The sequence below is a fragment of the Tiliqua scincoides genome, chromosome 3 (genome assembly GCF_035046505.1).
Source record: "Tiliqua scincoides isolate rTilSci1 chromosome 3, rTilSci1.hap2, whole genome shotgun sequence".
Lineage (NCBI taxonomy): Eukaryota > Metazoa > Chordata > Lepidosauria > Squamata > Scincidae > Tiliqua > Tiliqua scincoides.
The window spans coordinates 4,334,710-4,358,331 of NC_089823.1; the positions used below are offsets into that span (position 1 = coordinate 4,334,710).

The 23,622-nt window shown below is 46.1% G+C and overlaps 1 protein-coding gene and 2 pseudogenes across 1 annotated transcript in view; all 3 read left to right on the plus strand.

The window, feature by feature from the left end:
• The window catches only part of PAK1 (p21 (RAC1) activated kinase 1), a 98,408-nt gene that overhangs the window by 10,377 nt on the left and 64,409 nt on the right, over positions 1-23,622 (plus strand). The window lies entirely within an intron of this gene.
• On the plus strand, positions 8,536-8,655 carry LOC136646875 (5S ribosomal RNA; annotated as a pseudogene).
• LOC136647218 (5S ribosomal RNA) lies at positions 8,685-8,807 on the plus strand (annotated as a pseudogene).

Genomic DNA, 23,622 nt, shown 5'->3' on the forward strand with positions numbered 1-23,622 from the left:
ATAATATAAAAACAGTTGTGGGCAACAATAGTGTCATCCAAGGGGCTGATGAAGGGTGGGAGGGAAGAGAACAGATTTACTTAGAGCAGGGGTGCCCAAACCCCGGTCCGGGGGCCACTTGCGGCCCTCGAGGCCTCTCAATGCGGCCCTCAGGGAGCCCCCAGTCTCCAATGAGCCTCTGGAGATTTGTTGAAGCCCGCACTGGTCCAACGCAACTTCTCTCAGAGTGAGGGCGACTGTTTGACCTCTCCTGAGCTGTGGGATGAGAGCTCCCTCCACTGCTTGCTCTTTCACATCTGTGATGCAGCAGTGGCAGTGAAGGAAAGGCTGGCCTTGCTTTCTGCAAGGCCTTTTATAGGCCTTGAGCTATTGCAAGACCTTCATTCATTCATATAAGTTCATCTTTAATATATTCATTTATTTAAACTTATGTAAATTTATTCAAATTGAAAATGTAAATTAATTCTTCCCCCCCCCGGCCCCCGACACAGTGTCAGAGAGCTGATGTGGCCCTCCTGCCAAAAACTTTGGACACCCCTGACTTAGAGGATGCTTAAAATCCACCCATTCTCACATGATATGTATGTATGTGATTGCACATACAGCTGCCTCCTACTGAGACAGACTTCTGCTCCGACTTGGCTGGAATTACCCACTCAGCCAGGAAGCAGCTCTTCAGGATTATAGGGAAAAGTCCTTTTCTTAGGTCTGTTGCCTGAGATCCTTTAGCAGGAGAAGCCAAGGGCTGAACCCAGGGCTACCTGATGCGAGGCAGGAACTCTACCACTGAGCTCCACCCTGTCTCCTGGAGGAAGCCAATGGGTGGATTTGGGGGATTCTGTTTTTGCTGCTAACAGGATCATAGATGCTGGAGTTTGAACCTGGGCATTGTTTTGGGTTCTGGCCACATGTGGCGTTTTCTTGTGCTGCCAGCGATGTGTTTAAAAGAAATGGAACCACTCCATGTTTCAGCTGCCAGTGGTCAAGATGACGTGCCTCGCTACACTGATTTGTTTTTCTGTAGAGTTGACAACTGGAAAGTGAAATAAAGAAATAAAAATAAGATGATGGAAGCTGAATTCTGAGAGGAATCCCATCTGGCTGGTTTTGGTACTGGCTACTCCGTTTTGACATGTTTATTAACTTGCGCCAAGGGAGAATATGGTTTCTTTTCACTGTGAAACTGAATCCTCTTTGCTTGTTTCTAGTTTAATCTAATTTATTTTTTAAATTACACTTCTAGGGCCACCTTTCAGTTCTTTTAAAGAGATCATTGAGCTTATTGACAACCCCACTCTCCGAACCCCCAGACAATTTCTCCTGGCAGTCTGGGAAGTGCAGTAGGTGTGGAGGCAGGTGAGGCAGAGCCTCCCCACCAGAGTCCTTTGAAAAGCGCCACTGCCGTGGAAGGTGGTGGCGCTTTTCAAAGGACTCAGGTGGGGAGTCTCTGCCTCACCTGCCTCCCCACCGACCACATGTCCCTGCTGTCAATCCACATATATTTGTGTCTTTGGTTCTTGAATCTCCATCAATCTCAGTTCTTGAATTTCAGGATGCTCTGGATGAGATGGTCCCAATTTTTGTATTATCTTCAAAACAGATTTGCCTACCCATGCTGCAGGATGAGAAAGGACTGTACCACTTCAGGCTGCTGGTGGTGGGATCGCAGTTTTAGACATTCCTTTATGTAAAAACTCCCAGTAAGTAAAAAACTAGCACAGCAGTGTTTTAGCCCAGCCAATCTCCCTGTGTGCTAGTTTTTATTTACAGGGAGTGTGCCTGTGAGCATAGGGAAGCTTTCAAAAATGGTATAGCAGCCCAGCCCTTTCCATCACCTTATTTTGTTGCATGTGTAGAAAGGCCTGCAAGTGGGCCGCTTGCCCAAGGCTATTAGCAGGAATTTGAACCCAGGTCTTCCTGATCCAAGCTGATGGTCTACCTCTTTTCTTTACACTGGGTCTCCATTGTAAGTTTATCCCATGTAGAATATGTAGTTAAGAGATGGTAGGTAAATAAACTTCTTGTTTTATTTTCCCTCTCTGTGATTTGAAGCAAATTGTGTTATCGAGTTCAGAAATAGTGGAACTGAGGTTTATGTCAAAGCAGTGGGAAAACTTTCTCTCGTCTTGCACATGAAAGAGGAGGGAGGGAGGAGAGTTCTTGCACAGCTTACTGAGACTCATATCCGTCATGAGAAACCATGGCTTCCCATTTTATTCAAATGTCCAATGGTTGAACAAATATCATTACTAGCTGCAAACTTAGGCATGTTTACCCGAGAGTGAGGCCCATTGAACTCAGCGAGGCTTACTTCTTAGCAAACCAAGGAGGCTGAAAAACTTTCAGCCTTTCAAAATTATGCAGCCAAGGAGGTTGAAAAACTTTCCCTTCCTTGATTTCCTTGACTGATTGATGTGGCATATTGGATGGAATATTCTCATGCAAATAGGAACTATGCTGAAGGAACCCTCATAAATGCAGTGCTGTCGTGTTGATCATCCCAGGGATGGCATCTCTTTTCCTGCTGGATTCCATTCCCCTAGTTTTGATTTATGATGAATGAAACCTTTGAGCAGCCCGAGGAGAAACTGTATAGCTGACCTTCAGCCGTATCGGGTTAGCTTTTCATCTGCTTGTCTCCTGGTGACCCAGATTCTTCGGAGGAGGGACCCCTAGCAAGGCTGTGCTTGCCGTTTGCTTAGGCCGCTTTCCTCCTGGTCTGTTCCATTCAAAGGAAAGGATGTTGATGTGTCAGTTTCATGGGAAACAAGGACCACATATAAATCTCCAATCTGAATGTATTGAAGTCTCAAAGAGTCTAACAGTGCAATCCTAACATGCCCTGGAGCCGGCAGGCCCACACTGCATCCAAGGCAAGGTTAGGGCTGAAAGTGGCTTGGCCTGGGGCAAGGGGAATCGCTTCTTTTTACCTCGGGTAAAGCCACAGCAGCCGCAATGGGGATACTTGAATCTGCACCACTTCAAGAGGTAGTGCAAATCGTAGCACCCAGGGCTGGCTGCAAATCGAAGCATCCCGGGCCACCCAGGAATGGGGTTAGGATCCTGCATAACCACCGGATCCTGGCCTCGCCTCCTGCTCCCTGCCTGCCCACCCCCAGGAATACCTGCTGTACACCCTGTATTTCAATTTCCAGGTCTCTGTATTTTGTGATCTCTTCCAACTATTTCTCCTCAATTTGATTAATCATCTGGGATGGCCACATCAGTAAGCATCACCTGTTTCTTTCCAACCACAATTATATCTGACACATTGTGTTCCAATTTTTTATCTATCTGAATTCTGAAGTCTCACAAGGTTTTGACCTGCTCATTTTCTGCCATCTTAAATTATGCAGGGGATGGATAGGGGGTGTTCTTTTCCCTCTGACACATCAGCAGAACCAGGGAACTTCCACTAAAATTGAGTGCTGAGAGAGTTAGGACAGACAAAAGAAAATATTTCTTTACCCAGCATGTAATTAGTCTGTGGAACACCAAGCCACAGGATGTGGTGATAGTGCCTGGCCTAGATGCCTTTAAAAGGAGACTGGACAGACTTCTGGAGGAAAAGTCCATTGCGGGTTGCAAACCATGATGGGTTTCTGCAACCTCCTGATTTTAGAAGTAGGCTACCTCAGCATGCCAGATGCAAGGGAGGACACCAGAATGCAGGTCTCTTGTTGTCTTGTGTGTTCTCTGAGTCAGTTAGTGCGCCACTGTGAGATCCAGGAAGATGCACTAGATGGGCCTTTGACCTGATCCAGCAGGGCTCTTCAGATGTTCTTGCCTTTTGAGGCAGGTGCTCCCACCATTTCTTTACTGATGTTACTCCATATTTCTTGCACAACACAAATTCCAGTGGAACATAGCGATGAGTTATTAATATTAATAAGCACTTTTCAACAAAAAAGTTCACAAAGTGATTTAAGAACATAAGAACAGCCCCACTGGATCAGGCGATAGGCCCATCTAGTCCAGCTTCCTGTATCTCACAGTGGCCCACCAAATGCCCCAGGGAGCACAGCAGATGACAAGAGACCTGCATCCTGGTGCCCTCCCTTGCATCTGGCATAGCCCATTTCTAAAATCAGGGGGTTGCACGTACACATCATGGCTTGTAACCTGTAATGGATTTTTCCACCAGAAACTTGTCCAATCCCCTTTTAAAGGCATCCAGGCCAGATGCTGTCACCACATCCTGCGGCAAGGGGTTCCACAGACTGACCACACTTTCCCTTCTTTTCCTGTTGTTCTTGCCTCTGGCCTGCATTCCTCTCTTGCATTTCCCAGCGTGATATCGTACTAGAGTAAAACAAAACTGACAGCTGGAGAGACCAAGGCAAGGAGTTCCACAGACCGACCACACGCTGAGTAAAGAAATATTTTCTTTTGTCTGTCCTAACTCTCCCAACACTCAATTTTAGTGGATTTCCCCCGGTTCTGGTGTTGTGTGAGATTGAAAAGAGCATCCCTCTATCCTTCCCATGCATAATTTTGTATGTCTCAATCATGTCCCCCCTCAGGTGCCTCTTTTGTAGACTAACACATAAATTGGACAATTTATTGATCTCCAGGTGAAGCAGCCCTATCTGTCAATGCTTCCAAGATTCCAAGCGTCTCTTTGCATCCTTTGTGGCCTTAGTCTTCTCAGTCTATTGTTTTTAATCTTGGGAGGGGCTCGTAGTTTGTAGGTGTGTTTATTGCATTTAATCTTTGTTCTTTAAGGTCTAGAAACACCTCCATCCCTGGGGATACTTTCAGAATACAACAGCTGTGATTGGTGGAAGTTGACCTCTGGACTGGAGTTTCTCTCTTCTCTGTGCAGTACCTGTTTGCGGTGTTCCTGCCCCCATTAATCTTCCTTTTATGAGCAGAAAACATTTGCTCCAAAGACAGTTGAGCAAAATGGCAGCTCCTTTTTTCTTCTTCTTCTTCACTGCAAAGCTGTAAGCTGTTTCCTTTTGCTGTAGCCTTTTGTTGGTGTTCAAAACATAATCTACCTCAAGGACAGATACACAAGGCTAAATTCTTACAACCTGACTTTTCAGCTATTATCACCTTGTTAGTAAATTGATGGAAAAAGGAGATTTAAAGTGGCATTAGTCAGCTCAGGTGTTTCTGTATGCTTGTAATCTGCACCTAATTCGTTCTTGAAAGTAGCCCTTATATGAAAATCCAGATGCATACAATTGTTACATTAATTTAAATGGGAAAAATTCTAGTTCATTCGAAAGCCATTTCAAGTTCACTCAAAAATCACCCTATCCTAAATGCCTATTTTTGTTGTTGTTGATGATGATGATGAATAGTATGGTGTTTCTGTACCATTTTTCAATAATAAAATTAACAAAGCGGTTTACGGACAAAATTAAATAATTAAATGGTTCCCCAAAGGGCTCACAGTCTTAAAAAGATGCAGAAGAACTCCAGCAAACAGCCACTAGAAAAGGCACTGAGCTGTGATGGACAATTCCTGTCCCCTGCTAAATATAAGAGGAGCATCACTTGAAAAAGTGCCTCCTGCCGAGTTAGCATTCTTTGTCTTGGAATTTACTGACAGGAGTCGGAAAGACTTTGGCTAGACACTGGAGGTTAATGTGATGGCTGGGAGAACCTCTTTGTTCAGAAGCACTTTTGCCATGAATACCAGCCAGCTTTCAGGGGGCCACAGTAGGAGATATGGAAAATCTTGAGCGGCTTGACTCGAGTCAAGTCACGAGTCTCCTCCCCCCTTTAACTTGACTCGATAATGAATCCTAACCCTAATGGGTTGTCTTTCCCAGTAGCCTGGAGCATTTTGGGGACTCTAAAAGACTTGAGTCCTGAGTCTTTTTGATACATGTGTCAGACACGGCTCAGTGGAAAAAAGTGGAGCTGCTGCAGGGGTATTCTCATTTAATATTGCCCTGATGTCCCCATCCCATCTGTAAACAAGGCTGGACGGATTGTGAGAGAGTGGGGACAGAAGCTGTAAGAGGGAGGAGGGTCACGTGCAGCAGTTGGAAGGCTTACTAGTATGACCCAATCCTTTGCAGCTGTACTCAGAAGTAGTCCCACTGTAGCCCATCATTCAATGAGCCATGCTGGAGCCTGGATCACTAAGAACCACCTCCCCCTGCCTTCCCCTCTCACTTCATCTCCTTCAGAGATAGACAAGAGAGCCCACTCCTACCTCCCCCCCTCCTGCTCAATGCAAAACCAAAACATTAACCTTTCCCTGCCTCCTGGCTGGAACTTTCCTGCTACTCTCCCAGTCTGAATGACGTCCCCACGAGGTCTTTCATGCCACAAAAAATGTAAGCAAGCCCACCCAGACACAGACTGACTTGAATCTGCATGAGTGGGGAGTCAGTGCCGGCGTCATCAACGAAGGTGACTCGAGTCTGCACAAGTCAGCGGAAAAACACATGTTTTTGCAACTTGGAATTGTGTCACCTGACTCAAGTTCTCATCTCTGTGAGAGGACTTGTTGCCCTCAAGTTTTTCTGGTTGACCACTGTGGGAAACTAAATGCTAGAGTACGTGGACCTTTAGTTCATGGCTGCAAGGCTCTTATCTTCCTAAGATTTTTGTCTCTTTGGCACAGAGAAATCCTCTGATTTCTGATAGAAACTGCTCTGTCTTTTGGGCAAAGATCTTATCTCCTTTGGCACTATTTACTTGGCCCACCAGGAGGTTTTCAGGAACTAAGGGAAAAGTCTTCCTTTACACTGTTCTCCTGGAATCCCTTCACCCCAGATGCCAAGGACTGAACAGATGCCCTATGCATGCCAGGCAGGTGTGTCAGTGCCATTGCTGAGCTCAGCCCCTTCCCCACTTTCTTTCCTCTTGTACATCTTTCCTTTGGGAAGATGGCTTCCCCCCCTACGCTTTGCTCCCTCTTTGTTTTCCAGGAGATTCAATAGGCTGCTAACATCCTGCTTCACCAAGCTTCACCTGCTTCTGCCAAGATTTTTTAAAAATATAATTACAGCTGGCTTGTCTCAGATTGATGTGATCTTCGAAATGGCCTTCAGAATTGAGCGCATGTGAATTATATGTTAATTAAGAGTGAAGAAGCTCCTTTGCATAACCCCATTCCAGGAATCCATATTAGGAAAGGCAAATGTGCCCTAAGGGATTGCTTGGGGTGGGAAGTGGTGGGGGTGATGGTGGTGCAGGGGGCGCATGTAGAGAGAATGTGTTGAGCGAGGCATTGTTTGACTCCTCCTTGAGTTACATTCACACAGAGTTTCCTGCAGGGGCCCATAGCCACCAAGATAATTTGCAATTTTCTAAGTTCATCGGGAGCTCTGTTTTTGTTTTTCGATGACCACTTCCCTGAGTCTCACCTTGTTGGTGCACTTCTTTGAGCACTGCTGCCACTGAGAGATGATGGCTGCTGTGTGCAGAGGTGGTTGGCTTGCCCCACTGCTTCCCTGGTGTTGTTACCGCTGGTTGAGAAGTTGGTTGATTTATTGGAGTTTGCTCTGCATGCAGAATTTCTCATCTCTCTGCTTTGTCCCTGGAGAGTTTTTCCAGCATGGTTTGTTTGTAACCTAATGAAGTATTTGCTCCGACTCATTTGCCCCCGTCCTATGATTGAAAAATCTGCATGGCTGACTATGGATTTGGTGTCACTAGGTAAACACCACAATCGGATACCTACAGTTGTTCTCACTCTGTATGTGGCCTCTGCAGAGGTGCTGGTTTTCAAGCGAATGGGAATGGATGCTTCCCCAGAGTTTGTTTACAGATCCAGGGTTTGTGAATCTGTCTTCCTTGCTTAGAGCAAAGAATCCTGAGATCATCACTGCTCTACTTCCTGTTTGGCTGTTTTAGGATATTCAGGAGTGCTTATGCTCCTTTGCTCCAGGCTGAGCAGAGATTAGGTTTGTGGGGTGCACGTTTCCTTTAAAACTTGAAACCTTGAGGTCCACCAGTTGGAGGCTGGTTCCAAGTTGTGGCGGGACAAGGTAGAGCCAGGCTCAAAATGCTGGCATGTGGCAGAGCTCATGAGCCATACACTGGGGTAACCTGAATATACAAGTTCAGGTCTACAGCTGAGTAACTGTGGACCAGACAGTCGAATAGAAATCTCCAAAACTGGCCAGCAGAGATTCACAAAATACCTGTCCAAAGGCGATCCATTAATACTTCCATTTTACAGATGAGGAACACTAAGGCTGAATGATAAGCAATTGAAATAATGCCAACCAGAGCAGATAATTTTTTTAAGCCACTTGGAGTCAGAAAACCTTGCTGATATACTGCAACTGCTTCTATAGGTAGAAAAGAGATCTACCTGTACTTTGCAATCCATGTTCACTTCTGGCTTTGTAAATCATGGATCTCTGCCGACTGGAGAACATATTCTTTCTTCCTCTTCCCCAGCCTCGTTTCAGATATTTTGGGCTTAATTTGTTGACCCTATGAACCTTTTTAGTACCTGATGAGAGCCCAAGTGACATTGAAAGTGCTTGCACTGAGCACCTTTCCTCACATAAGAAAATCCCTGCTGCATCTCATCCAGCCCCATGCTTCCCTCAGCAGCCCACCAGTTGCCCCTGTTACCCTGCACATGCCCAATCTCGTCTGATCTTGGAAGCTAAGCAGGGTCAGGCCTGGTTAGTACTTGGATGGGAGACCGCCTGGGAATACCGGGTGCTGTAGGCTTATACCATAGTCTTTCGAGACTGAAGATGGCCAACCATCTCCCTAGACTGAACACTATCTCCCGATCTCATCTGATCTCGGAAGCTAAGCAGGGTCAGGCCTGGTTGGTACTTGGATGGGAGACCGCCTGGGAATACCGGGTGTTGTAGGCTTCTACCATAGTCTTTCGAGACTGAAGGTTGCCAACCACCAGTTGCCCCACGGAGCCTACAAGCAGCAGAACCACCGCCTTCCTTTACCTTTGTTGTTTCCCTGCAGCTGGTATTCAGAGGCCTCCGCTTGCAAGCCGCTGTGAGGCTCCCTGCAAAACTTAGTGTTTGGCACCCCTCTAGCTATGCCACTGCTCTTGACAATCCTGGTTTTCAAGGACCATTAATGTGACTGATATAACAAGGGAACTCCTTTTAAAAAATATCTTTAAAATTCATTGCAAGCGAAAACAGTTCATGCTGCACTTGTAGCTATTTTGAGAGTCTCTCTGCAGGTAGCTTCGAATTTCAATTCTGCTCCTTTATATAGATGCATTTGGAATTTGGAATTAAAACTAAGTGTAGCACTATTTGCATGAAAAATATTTTCCCCTAGATTAGGGTTTTAAATCTTTAGGCAAGCTCTCATTTGTTAACACTGCTAGGATACCTTGAAGAAGATGCTTTAGTTGAGGAATTATTGGGGTGTGTGTGGCTTCCCAATCGCAACCAGAACAAGCCAAGCTAAGCCATGGTGCAGGCTTCCTCATGAGGAAGCTACTTGAACCATTCACTAACTAGGCTCTTCCTTATCTCTAAATTGAGATTTGATAGGGCAAAACTGATGCCATTTTTGGAATTGGCACCCCAAAAGTACCCAGGAGTAAGATTCACTTTTAAGATAGTAAGATGTGTGTTGGCCTGTGAAAAGCACCAGTTGTCTAACTACAAAAGTTGTATCTGCGACAAGTTGTATATACTACAAAAATGCATAGGTGAATTTTTCCTTAAGCAGCCTGCCACGGGACAAGTCAGTAGCAAACCTAATTTGTCTGCATTTAATGGGGGATGAAAATAGGGCCCCTGCAGTTGTTGAGGAGAGGAAATTTTGAAAGGGGTACATTTTCTCACCTCTGCATGGCACATTGCATGTTTCCCAGGATCCCTGGATTAGGGGGCTGCGAAGCCCTGCTCTCCTCTATACCTGCTTGCTTTTAAAGGCCAAACTCAATGTTAAGTGAGAGAACTGGAAAAAGGAACCCCAGCTGGAGGTGGGGGTTGCAGAGGAATTTTTGACCATCTCTCCTGGAACTACTGCATCTCCTCTGAAAACTGCACCTTCCTGTCACTGCTCTGCAGCTACACCCAGAACTTACAGAATATGTCTCCGGCCAAACATATTCCATGAATCTTTATATAATGCATATTTTAAACTACGTACTTGGGGGTGAAAACAGGGCTGGGCATTTGACAAGTCAAATGCATCTTTTTAAGGTGTAAACTTAATTGGACAAAGAAAAAAGACACTTCAATCCTCAACAAGTTTGCTGTTTTGGCTAATTGTACCTGCCTGTTAATTTGATAGCTTCACAGCTGAAAATTGTTAGGTTATAATGTCAGGAAAGGTAAATGAGTGATCCCCCGAACAGTTCTTCTCTTTGGCTTTTATCCTGGAGCACCAGGAGATTATGCTACAACTCTCTCTCTTTCTCTCTCTCTCCCCCCCCCCAAAAAAAAAAAAGAAAAGAAAAAAGAATAATGCAGCCAACTTGCTGAAGCTAATCCCTTCTAGGATTCTGACTGCTGGGGAATCCCAGGTCTTTTGCTGTGAGTGCCATGATGGAAAAAAAGGTGGGGTATACATAAATGAAGCAGAAACAAAGACAAGTAATTGCAGGCACTGCAGCTGGAAAGGCCAGGTGTCGCCTACACAGTGGCAGTCTTGACATAATGGAACATTCAGTCAGTCAACTGATAATATGGTGAGGATAAAGATTCCAGATGATTCCAGGTAAGAGAGGCAGACCCTTGGACTTCAGTAGCCCGTGGTTGCCACCAGTAGCATGGCGTGTCTATGCTGACAGCACCTTCTCATAGGGAGATGGGCGAAAACCCCATGTGGCTCACTTTTGATGCCTGGAAGTGGCGTCCTCCTGATTTTAGAAATGGGCTATGTCAGAATGCCAGATGCAAGGGAGGCACCAGGATGCAGGTCTCATTATCTGGTGTGCTCCCTGGGGCATTGGGTGGGCCGCTGTGAGATACAGGAAGCTGGACTAGATGGGCCTATGGCCTGATCCAGTGGGGCTGTTCTTATGTTCTTAACTATAATTCCCAGGAAGCCTTGCAGGTCTCTTGTTATCTGGGGTGCTCCCTGGGGCATTGGGTGGGCCGCTGTGAGATACAGGAAGCTGGACTAGATGGGCCTATGGCCTGATCCACTGGGGCTGTTCTTATGTTCATTTCTGTGGCTTTTCATCCTCTGTGCACCGAGTGTTGAGTAGCTTGCATGACTGCACCAGGAAAAAAGAGGCTTGCATGATGGTAGATTTTTCTTATGCAGAAGTGCTCATGGTGTTGGAACAGATAACATCTGGAGCAGCCTTCATGAAACCCAGTTCACCTCCATTCCGTGGACCTCAGTGGCCAAACTGGTACAACCCTTTCTGTTGAAAAATGGGAGTAGTCCAAAGCAGGATGTTAGACCCTTTGCTCCTTTTTTGTCTTTTCCTCTTTGATTTCTACAAGTTTAATTCAAGGGGCAGCAGCTCCTTGCCAAAGAAGCAGTTTGTAGTTTGATGAGGAGTTCCACGTAATGAGCTCATAAGTAAGTGAGATTCAATTTTTCATGCGCTCTTCTGATAGGTGCTCTCAACACTTTAAGGTCTCTCTCTGCTTTATTAAATCTTAATCTTTCTTGATCTCAAGGGGGAGATTGTACAGGTGATTCCAAATCTCAGAGTAAAATCCTGAACCTTTGTTTTTGCTTTTTGGTCTGTGGTTGTACACACAAGGATTTCTGCAGAGGTGCCATTTACCAGCCTTAGCATGGACAGCTTTGTAATACGAGAGGGTCTGGCTTAGGGCTGTGTATTTGTTTGTCTAGTGACATGATTCTGTGCTCTTAAAATAGAGCCCAGGATAACGTGTCCGCCTCCCCACTTGGTTTTCAAAACTGGGATTCACAGCTTCCTGGCAAATGCAGTCTTCATAAAAAAAAGAGTGACAGCAGGCTCTGACCTAGTCAAGAGAACTGCATCTACACAGTCAACAAAGGATACGCAAAATAACTGCCCCAGTTTGTGCTTAATACTTTTTGCACAGCCCTTTGTAAAGTGTTCTTTTCAATATTTGTTGTAGGGAGTTTCTGTGAGGTCAACTCCTATTACTAGGGTTCTTAGGTATGTCAATATCACTCCTGATGGGTACAATAATTGATGCAGGATCAATGGGAGACTACAGGAAGTTTGATGTGCAGCTTAAGACTGAGATGTAAAGTTAATTATCGCCGTGTAACAGAAAAATGGCTTCGGTTGAATTTTAAATATTTCTAATACAATTCAGTAGAGGAGATTCCAATGGTAATATTAGTTTTTTTTGTATCGTCAAAACCTTTTTCTGCATTTTCGAAACCCTTACACTGAAATGATTAGAGAAACATCAAAATATTCAGATATCCAGACATAAAATTGATCAGATGTGTTATCAGAAGCCTCCTTGAATTGGAAAAAAGGGCATTGTGGAGGGTGATAGATCCACTGTGATTCAATAACAGGTGTCGTCAACCTGGATGAATGTGAGCATTTTATCATATTCACGGACAATATAAACTATGAATTGCAAGCATATTAGAGCAGCATTTCTCAATGTTTGTCTCCCACTGTACTACTTTATGTGGTCCACCTATTGGTAGGAGTGTGTTTCTTTTTTAATGGTGATATTTTTTCCAAAATTTCTTGATTAAAGTAGCAAATCATGATGGTATATGTTTTTATCCAAATTTTTATTCAAAAATTGTACAAAAAGCACAGCAAATCACAATAAGCATTTTAACTGTGGATTCTGTATCTTTTTAGACCTTTACCAAACTTAGGGGAAGATTAGGCCTGTCTGTTCCTTGCTTTCTCCTCACCAGGTAGAAAAGCCTCTGGCTTCTGGTCTGGCTGGTGGTTACCAAACATATATACTTACATATTCATTGGTTTTCCAAGCTTCTCAAAGCACAGTACCACAGAGACAAGCAGAATTTTTTTTTTTTAATCATAGTATACTATGTATACTTTTAAATCATAGTATACTTTGCATACTAGAATGGCATAAAACGTGCAAAAAAAGCCACAAAGGGATCAGGTCAAGCTGCTGTACAATACATAAAAAATAAAATCGGAGAAAGGCTCCACTGAGCCTTGCTTAGTTTTCCAGACTTCTCAAAAGTGCAGCGCCACACAGACAAGCCCCAGAAAAGGCATTTACAGAGAGTGGCTTGGGGCAGAGGATCGATTCAGATCCAATCATATTCACCCAATCACAGATCACAGTTTAGAACTCAGTTGCCTCACCTCCAGATTACAGTACAGCGCATACCTGGGCATCCCTCGCACTCCCCACCTATTTACCTGTTCATCATTGGACATAACTGGCGATGATGTCATTATCAGTTACTTCCGAATTGGGAGGCCAGATGCAATGCAACAAACACCAGTAAGAGACTCAGGGTGGAGGGCTTTTTTGAGCGTGCAAAAAGTGCACACTGGAGCTCTGCCCCCCAAACCGAGCCTCCCACTGCTGTTTGTTACTTTGCATTGCTGGTCTCACTACCAGGCAGTGGAGGTCTGGGGTTCCCACACATGCCATTGGTGGTATGAGTACCACTGGTTGAGAAACGCTCCATTAGAAAATAGAATGAATTTTTAAAAATGAATATATTTAAATGAAAAATCAATGAAAAACAGTTTTGACAAGAACAATCAAATGCAGGGCCTCTTCAGCCTAGAAAAGAGACGCCTGAGGGGGGACATGATTGAGACATACAAAATTATGCAGGGAATGGACAGAGTGGATAGGGAGATGCTCTTTACACTCTCACATAATACCAGAACCAGGGGACATCCACTAAAATTGAGTGTTGGGCGGGTTAGGACAGACAGAAGAAAATATTTCTTTACTCAGCGTGTGGTCGGTCTGTGGAACTCCTTGCCACAGGATGTGGTGCTGGCGTCTAGCCTAGACGCCTTTAAAAGGGGATTGGACAAGTTTCTGGAGGAAAAATCCATTATGGGGTACAAGCCATGATGTGTATGCGCAACCTCCTGATTTTAGAAATGGGTTAAGTCAGAATGCCAGATGTAGGGGAGGGCACCAGGATGAGGTCTCTTGTTATCTGCTGTGCTCCCTGGGGCATTTGGTGGGCCGCTATGAGATACAGGAAGCTGGACTAGATGGGCCTATGGCCTGATCCCGGGGGGCTGTTCTTATGTTCTTATGTTCAGAGTAATCTGAAGATGGAAAATTGACATGATAGTGGCCTAAGAGAGCAAACAGCAAACATAAGGGGTGCCACCGTGTTGCTGCGGCACCTAAAGCCAATGCTATTTTTAATTGCGTCAACAGGGCTTGGAAAGCAATATGCAACTGTCATGCTGTCAGACCGGTGATTCATCTGGCCCAACACTCTCTACTCTGATTTGCAGCCTCTTTCCAAGGTCCCAGGCAGGGCTCTTTTCTCGACCTAAATAGGCATATTTTTTACTGGAGAAGCTAGCAAGTGAATCTGGCATCTGGAGTATACTTGGGCAGCCCAGTCCTAACTTGCACTGGAACAGGTAGGGAGGCTTTTCCCCTTATGCTGGGAAGAGCCACAGCAACCCCAGTGAGGGTTTTTGAATATGCGCTACCTAAAGAGGTGGCGCAAATCCAAGCAGCCTGGGACTGCCGTAGGAACGGGGCTAGGATAACTGTCCCACCTTCCACTCCCCACCTGCCCCCAACCTGAAAGCCTCCCTCCTGCCTCCTCCATGCCCTCCCCACGCTCCCCCCCCCAACCCCTGCACTGGCCAAGCTCAGCCAATGCCACTCACCTGTCCCCAGGTCCCGCATCAGGGAGGGAAGTTGGCACGTGTCTGTGTGCCAGCCTATTTCCCCGTATGTTGGCACAAAAGTGCTTTACGGCACTTTCGCGACATTGGGCTGGTGCAAGGGACTTGCATCGGCCCAAGGGCACCTCTGGATTGTGCTCTTAGTCTCTTCTAATTCCCTGACTTTCTACAAAGGAATTGCATTTATATTGGCACTGAAGATCAGCTATTTTGTCTTTTCAATTATCCCTTAAAAATTGCAGGTACAAAACGTCATCCAAACACCTGAGAGATGTTTTATCTCCCCAACAGGTTAATGCCTGACAAGCCCTCTCCACTGCAGAGCACATCTCTCTCTCTATCAGGAAATCGAGTTTTCCAAACCAAAGTTTTCACATTTGCTTTTGAATTGGATATAGTTGACTTTCTGCCACCGATTTATCGCCAAAGGCCTAAACTCCATGCAAAACTCCTGGTTCCTGTTTTAAACTGGGCCATGCTTTGCAACCTCATCTGAGTAAGCTTCCCCTTTTTTCTCTTTAGCATTTGAGACGTGGGAGATCTATGAGCAGATTTGTCTCTGCTTCATTTACACTGCGGACTTGTCATTTCAACGGCATGTTCGCATACCCTTTTGAGTTCTGTTCAGCAATGAGTCATGCTTCAGGCTTTCAAGTACTGGATGCCCAGATTCCCCTTTGGTTGGTTGTGAAGCCTGCTTTCCTTTGCTTTCTTAGGCTTGTGCAATGAAATTGTTTTTTGATAGCTATCAAGATGTGATTTGTGCTTGGGCTGCTCCTCCCTAATTTGAGATTAGTGATTAGCTGCCTGATTCAGGGGAAGGGTTTCAGGAATCCCCATGGCTATGACTGCACTTTTGGGTATGCTGTAAAAAGTAATACTTCATAATAAATGTACTTGCAGCCCTAATTTAATTCTGTAACTCCCATTAAACTCATCGGGGCTTACTTCTGAATGAAGGTGCATAGGAGTGGGATGTGCTGTTGCCAACTGTTTTCATGGCTCTACCCCTCTGCCTTAATACTGGTTTGAGAAGGTGTAGTTAAGCAGGTGAAGCTGTGCTTACAAATTTGTCGCCATATTAGGAATAGCTTTTCTGTCTGGTTTCTGCATGCCTTATGTTGGCATCCTTCAGTCTCGGAAGACTATGGTATCGCACTCTGAATAGTGTTCTGGAACAGAGTGTCCTCTCCAGTGCGCGAAGCCTGGGTAAAGTAGATATGGAGGATAGGCTGTTACCCATGCAGCAAATCCCCCCTCTCCACGTCGCTGAAATGGTCCAATGGAAAGGCAGAGGCCAATATGGTTGGTTCCAGCGGCGTCGCAGGAGTTGCCAGAACGTGACTATGTTCAGCCATGAACTGCCTCAGGGACTCCGGCTCCAGATTTTGCCTGGAGGTTGACTCCTGAAGCCTTTTCCACAACTGGATGTAGCCACAAGGCAGTGGAGGTTTGGGATCAGAGTTTTCCTTCTCTCAGATGAGCTGCCTTTCCAGGCTGACGAGTCCCATCTACCCGGTGGCTGTTTAGTCGCCTCTTATGACAAGTACAGCCAAACTGAGGGCCTATTCAAGGCCAGGATCTGTTGCCACCTTGAATGAAAGAACTTATGCAGACTCCTGAGAACTTCTCAGCCAACCCTGCTTCTTACCCTTGTGCTTGGGTAGAAGAATACTGAACATGCAAGTAAGCATTGCAGTGAAGGCCAAATCTATGCTTGGAATCATTAGAAAAGGTATTGAGAACAAAACGGCTAATATTATAATGCCGTTGTACAAATCTATGGTAAGGCCACACCTGGAGTATTGTGTCCAGTTCTGGTCGCCGCATCTCAAAAAAGACATAGTGGAAATGGAAAAGGTGCAAAAGAGAGCGACTAAGATGATTACTGGGCTGGGGCACCTTCCTTATGAGGAAAGGCTACGGCATTTAGGCCTCTTCAGCCTAGAAAAGAGACGCTTGAGGGGGGACATGATTGAGACATACAAAATTATGCGCGGGAAGGATAGAGTGGATAGAGAGATGCTCTTTACACTCTCACATAACACCAGAACCAGGGGACATCCACTAAAATTGAGTGTTGGGAGGGTTAGGACAGACAAAAGAAAATATTTCTTTACTCAGCGTGTGGTTGGTCTGTGGAACTCCTTGCCACAGGATGTGGTGATGGCATCTGGCCTGGATGCCTTTAAAAGGGGATTGGACAAGTTTCTGGAGGAAAAATCCATTATGGGTTACAAGCCACGATGTGTCTATGCAACCTCCTGATCTTAGAAATGGGCTATGTCAGATGCAGGGGAGGGCACCAGGATGAGGTCTCTTTTTATCTGGTGTGCTCCCTGGGGCATTTGGTGGGCCGCTGTGAGATACAGGAAGCTGGACTAGATGGGCCTATGGCCTGATCCCGGGGGGCTGTTCTTATGTTCTTAAACTACAATTCCCAGGAGGCCTTGCAGGACTTGTTGTCTGGTGTACTCCCTGGGGCATTTGGTGGGCCGCTGTGAGATACAGGAAGCTGGACTAGATGGGCCTATGGCCTGATCCCGGGGGGCTGTTCTTATGTTCTTATTGGAACCCAGAAGGTGCTTTGACCCCTTATGCAGATGAAGCCACTGGTGTGGAGATGAGACAGCTGTAGTTTTTCTTGTATTCACCCTGCTCTCTTGCCTGCTTCTTGACCTGCCTGGGGTTCTTCTTTCAGAAAGTTTGGGGTGGGGGGTGACAGGTCTAAGGTCTGCATGGGCAGTGAAGCCACTGCCATTTGGGCTACACTGAAGTATTAATAAGTACAGTACAGGCTGTACCTTGGCATCCTTGCTTGGGACACCTGTGTCATCGTCCTCTTATTCCTGTTGCTCCAAGCTCCTAGAAATAGTGGTGGCATTTTGGGATTCTTGCTGTCTGTGTTGGTGGTTGGCAAAAGAGGAGAATTCTAGTAAACAGCAGTGGCGTAGCTAGAGAGGGTGCAAAGTTTTGCAGGGGGCATCTCTGCAGAGTGCAAATGTATGCCTCTGTTTTGCTCCCCCTGCCCAGAATGGGTCTGAAGGGGAGGGGCCGCCTGCACGCTATGGCGAGGCTCCCTGCAAAACCTAGTGCTTTGCACCTCCTCTAGCTACGCCACTGGTAATCGGTTGCCTGCCTTGGGACAGGTACATTAGTTGCAGGGCTGTGAAAGTTTTTTATGAAGAATCCAATGGCCCAATCCTATCTCCCCCCCCCCCGCCACTGTAACTAGGGATCTGGAAGCGGGGTGTGCTTCGTGGCCATTGTGAACAGCCTTCCAAACAACCTTCTGTGAACCATCTTCCAGGAGCCCTGGGCTTCTGCAACACCTGTGCAGAGGCTGGAGTGCCCACCCTGTGTGGTGATGGGAAACAGAGTGCCCACGACAAAGGGAGGGCTGAATGGGGTGGGGGAGGGCAGGATGGGGAGAGAGCGCAGGGTGATGGAGGCGGGAGGAGGTGGCACTTGGCACAGGCAATTTGTGCTGGATGCCATGCCCTCTGGTGGCAGCCGGCACGCTCCCTTTCCTCAAACTAACGCCAGCAAAAGAACTGGTACATGTCTGAAGAGACCCATTCGAGACTGGGAAGCTCTGGGGGAGAAAGGGAATGTATTTTCCCAAGCCTCTCAATGAACTCTTCCCTCCTGCAAGTCACAATGCAAGCCTCCTTGGTGTGGCTGCATTGGGTGTGGGGGGGGTGGGGAGATAAGGTTGGATTGCAAATTCTGCCAGATTCTGTAACGCTAATAAATTATGCAAATTAATGAACTTTGCAAATGTCTGCTCGTTATGCATAATTTATTCTGCTTCTGTTTTGGATAGGACAAGAAAAGAGGCTTCACTGCACTCTCAGATTCGACCCTCAGGCTACTGGAAACTGCTCAGTGTTCCTTTGACTTCTGAATTGTCACTGCATGTTGTCCATGTGTGATTTTTAAGGGTAGTCCTCCAATAAGGACATCTGATACCATTTACTACTAACCACAGCCTAAACAAGTAGCTAAGTAGATATTGATAAAAGTCACTGGGACTTATTTTGAGATAACTGATTTCAGTGATAATTTCGAACTTCTCTCCCCCCACACTCCCTTGTCGACATGTAATAGTTGCAATTCAACTATTGCCCATTACTGAATTTTTGTTTGATTAAAACTATAAATTAGCGCTCGGGAATCGACTGTACCTCCTGTTCAGCTGACATCAAACGAAAACTAGAATTCTGCAGATGCAGTAGAAAGTGTTTTGATAGACAGCCTGGGAAGAGATCTTGGTCCCTGCCTGTCACTCTTTCAGTTCTGAGTTGAGCCTTGGGAGCATCGCAAGGCTCTCAAGGCCTTAACGAGGCGCATGAGAATTGATGGATTGGAGCCCATGACATGCTAGAGCTCTCCTAGCATCAGGCATGCAGAGCTAGCTGCTCCCAAGGGCTGACCAGTTCGACATATGAAGTGGTTCACAGCAGTGACTTCATAATCAATATATGGGAATTGCCCATCAACAGCATCCTGGACTTTATACGTTTTATGAGTAGTTCCGGGTAATTTTATTGGGCAGAGATGTCTTTAGAGGCGAATGGATGCCATCTGCCTTGCCATTGCTTTTCAATCTGCATTGTGAGTTGGAAGCTGTTCCGTGCTGAGGGCCTTGCTGGAAGGTGTACCTCATCGGAATTTCAGATCATTTGCTCCTACATAATTCATTTGGCTTGCAACATACGTATTTGAATGGGCCGGGTGGATGCCAAGCTGCTGTTGACAGATGCATCTGGGGTGTGTGCAAGTAATTCAGCACTAAAAATATCCCCCAAATCTGCATTTGCACTAGATTATGCACATAATTTTGTTTCAATTCCATAGCCTTCTAGTCCTTATGATTCTATCTAGATCCAGTCCCTTGCTGTGTATTGTACAAAAGGTTTAAAAATAGCAGCAAGGTAGGTCTGCTCTTCAAGCCCTTGTCTATAAGACCTGGTTGTAGTTATTTGGTGATGTGAAAATGGTATTTTGACAGTGCTCAGAAGTGTAATGCAGCTGTTTCTTTTTTCAATGATTCTAGCATTGAGAAGAAGGTCTGGGGCTAATCCTTAGCTAGTCTTGTCCCAAAACTACATGTAGTGTCTATTGATGATTCCACCCTACCCCCAAACCAGTATAGAATAGGTTTATCCTCAAAACGGCATCCTTCAGAATTTTCTTCTGTGTTGGTTACTCTGGTTTGTGAGTTTGGGGCTTGAAAGCCTGGAGAGTGACTGCCAACCAGGGTAGACAATATTGGGCTCTCATGTTGGCAACCTTCAGTCTTGAAAGACTCTGGTATCGTGCTCTGAAAGGTGGTTCTGGAACAGCGTCTAGTGTGGCTGAAAAGGCCGATTCGGGAGTGACAATCCCTTCCACACTGGGAGCAAGTGCAGTCTGTCCCTGGTCTGTCTCCCTGGCTATGGGCCTTCCTTCTTTGCCTCAGACTGTTGGCCAAGTGTCTCTTCAAACTGGGAAAGGCCATGCTGCACAGCCTGCCTCCAAGCGGGCTGCTCAGAGGCCAGGGTTTCCCACTTGTTGAGGTCCATCCCTAAGGCCTTCAGATCCCTCTTGCAGATGTCCTTGTATCGCAGCTGTGGTCTACCTGTAGGGCGCTTTCCTTGCACGAGTTCTCCATAGAGATCCTTTGGGATCCGGCCATCATCCATTCTCACGACATGACCAAGCCAACGCAGGCGTCTCTGTTTCAGCAGTGCATACATGCTAGGTATTCCAGCACGTTCCAGGACTGTGTTGTTTGGAACTTTGTCCTGCCAGGTGATGCCGAGGATGCGTCGGAGGCAGCGCATGTGGAAAGCGCTCAGTTTCCTCTCCTGTTGTGAGCGGAGAGTCCATGACTCGCTGCAGTACAGAAGTGTACTCAGTACACTTCTCTGCAGTACAAAGAGAGTCTGGTCCAACAAGAAGCTGACATAACATACCAATATTGGGCTAGATCAGCAATTTTCAGCATTTTTTTTTTTTCACAACACTGACGTCTATGGTCTTCTGTATGAACTTCACCTCTTGTGATGTCACTTCTGGCTTCCAGGAAACTCTTCTGGTTTCTGGGGCTTTGTTTCTAGGGCACCTGCCTTTAGTAACAAATTGTCTGTCCCTCTTCCTCTGCCCTAGGAACAGAGCTGCAACATCTTGGAAGACTTTTCCAGCAATTTTCAGTTGCTGTGTTCCAAACACCTGTGGCACACCTGCAGACTTTTCACACACTGGTTGAAAATCTGTGGGTTAGATGAAGTACTGGTTGTAAGACAGCTTCATGTTATCTCAGGCCTCTGTAGCTCACCAGTCAGAGTTCTTGCTTTACATGAAGAAGGTCTCAGGTTCAGCCCCTGGGAGCAACTCTAGGATGAACTGAGAAAAGACTAACATCTGATGCTTTGGAGAGCCACTGCCGGTTAGTGCAGAGTGGACAGTACTGCAGTGGTGTTGCTAGGGGGTGTGTGCAGGATGCACCAGGTGACACGTATGGGGCGCTGATGCCACTACTGGCCAAAATTTTTAAAATCTTAGTATATTTTAATAATACCATCTTGTTATATATCATTTGAAGTGTAATTTCATGCAAAATGCAATGAAACACTGTGTTGAAATATCTCTAGTCTATCAAAAGGTATAGCCAAAAAACCAGTGGGGTGTGTGTGTGTGATGGTACATCACCATGCCCTCTGCCCAGGGTACTGCCACACCTACTGCATGGGAGGAGGTCCATCATGGGGGTGATGCAGTGGCCTCCTGCACTGGGTGACACAAACCCTAGTGATACCACTGCAGTGCTGGACTAAAAAGTCCACCAGTCTGATGACAGCTTTATATGTACACATGCTTCATCCTGAAATAAATTTTCAGTCCTTCTCTGGACCAGATCAGATATCCCTCACCTAATCTGGTCCAGAGAGCCAAAAAATAAAATCCAGTAACTGGCCACGTGATCCGGGCCTACGTTCAGTGCCTTATTATTCTAGAAAATAGACAGATTTATAAACCTGCATGTATAATGAACAGACAAATGGCAGGAGGCTCTTAATCTCCTTTGGTTGTTTCAGTGACCCAGAACATGTTGCACAGAATGCTTATTAGGATTTGATGCAAGCACATTTATACACCATGTTACTCATGTATGTGATAAGAACATAAGAACAGCCCCACTGGATCAGGCCATAGGCCCATCTAGTCCAGCTTCCTGTATCTCACAGCGGCCCACCAAATGCCCCAGGGAGCACACCAGATAACAAGAGACCTGCAAGGCCTCCTGGGAATTGTAGTTAAGAACATAAGAACAGCCCCACTGCATCAGGCCATAGGCCCATCTAGTCCAGCTTTCTGTATCTCACAGCGGCCCACCAAATGCCCAAGGAGCACACCAGATAACAAGAGACCTGCCTCCTGGTGCCCTCCCTTGCACTGGTATTCTGACATAGCCCATTTCTAAAATCAGGAGGTTGCACATACGCATCATGGCTTGATGTACCATGCAAAACTGATGTGGACCCCAAATTGTAGAATGTATCCTCTTAAAAGCAATTTTCTCTTATGTTGTTAGATTTCCTTTTGGAAGCCCATGTGCTGATTGAATGTTATGTGCTTGAGTAGCATTTGAATGTCATGACCCTGCTTGGACACCTGCTGGGTTGTTGGAAGTGGAGCGTATGCCCTGGGTGGGTGGAGAGGGCAGTGGTGTTTTCACTTATCCAATCAGGCCTATACTGATGGAGGGAAGGTATTTTCTGATCCTTACCTTGGTATAAATAAGTCTCACTCCCCCCACTTCAGCCCTGGAGATCTTATTTTGCCACTGATTTGACTCCTGAGTTTTGGTAGGTACAGTGTTGACAAGGTCCTTCAGTCGTATGTTTGCATAGGTAAGGGCAAGAAGCTGAAACTGAAGGAGGCATACAGCTCCATTTTGCTCCCCTGTCCAGAATGGCTCCAAGGGGGAGAGGGCGCTCGCATGCTTAGGCAAGGCTCCCTGCAAAACACTTTGCTTTGCACCTTCCCTGCTTTGCACCTCCTTTAGATATGCCACTGCCTGGCAGGATATCTTCTATAAAAGCAAAAGTAGGCCTTCTTTTGTGCGTTGATCAAGAACACAATTCTTCCCTTTCAAGAACACATTTTGCAAACTGGCTTCAGTTCCCAGCAGTTCCTTATGCAGCAGCAGCAGGTAGCACAAACAGCTGGAGTCCGGCTAGTTTAGGAACAGCCACACTGTAAAAATTTCCTCCTGACTCCCCCCCCACCATGTGCTTCCTGGTCCTTGCATTTTTTAAATCAAAAAATGAATGCGCTTCTTTCTCAGCACCTCAGCTACCGTGTTTCCCCGATAATAAGACCTATCCCGAAAATAAGCCCTCCCCTTACTGTGTAAGATTCCTCTAAAATAATCCCTCCCCCGAAAATAAGCCCTATTGAGATTGCTACTATAGTGAAGGTGATCCCCTGCGCTACACGCTACATTACGGTACCCTCTGTATGCACCGTCCCCCCCCCCGGGTGAAACGCACGCCGCGCTCCGAGCTGCATCCAATCAGAGCTGCAGCAGTGAGCGCGTCATCCTGTTCTTCCCCAGTGATTTGCTTGCTGGCGCCATTGAGAGCAGTGCCGCGGAGGAGAGCTGAGGCAGGACAACATAAAAACCCGGTATGTAAGTGGGAGTGAGGGGGCATGATGGAGGATAAAAGAAGAACTCAGGAGGCATGATGGAGGATAAAATAAGCACTCAGGGGGCATGATGGAGGATAAAATAAGCACTCAGGGGGCATGATGGAGGATAAAAGAAGAACTCAGGGGGCATGATGGAGGATAAAAGAAGAACTCAGGGGGCATGATTTGTTCACATTTACCTGTTTATTAAAATTGCTGTCAAT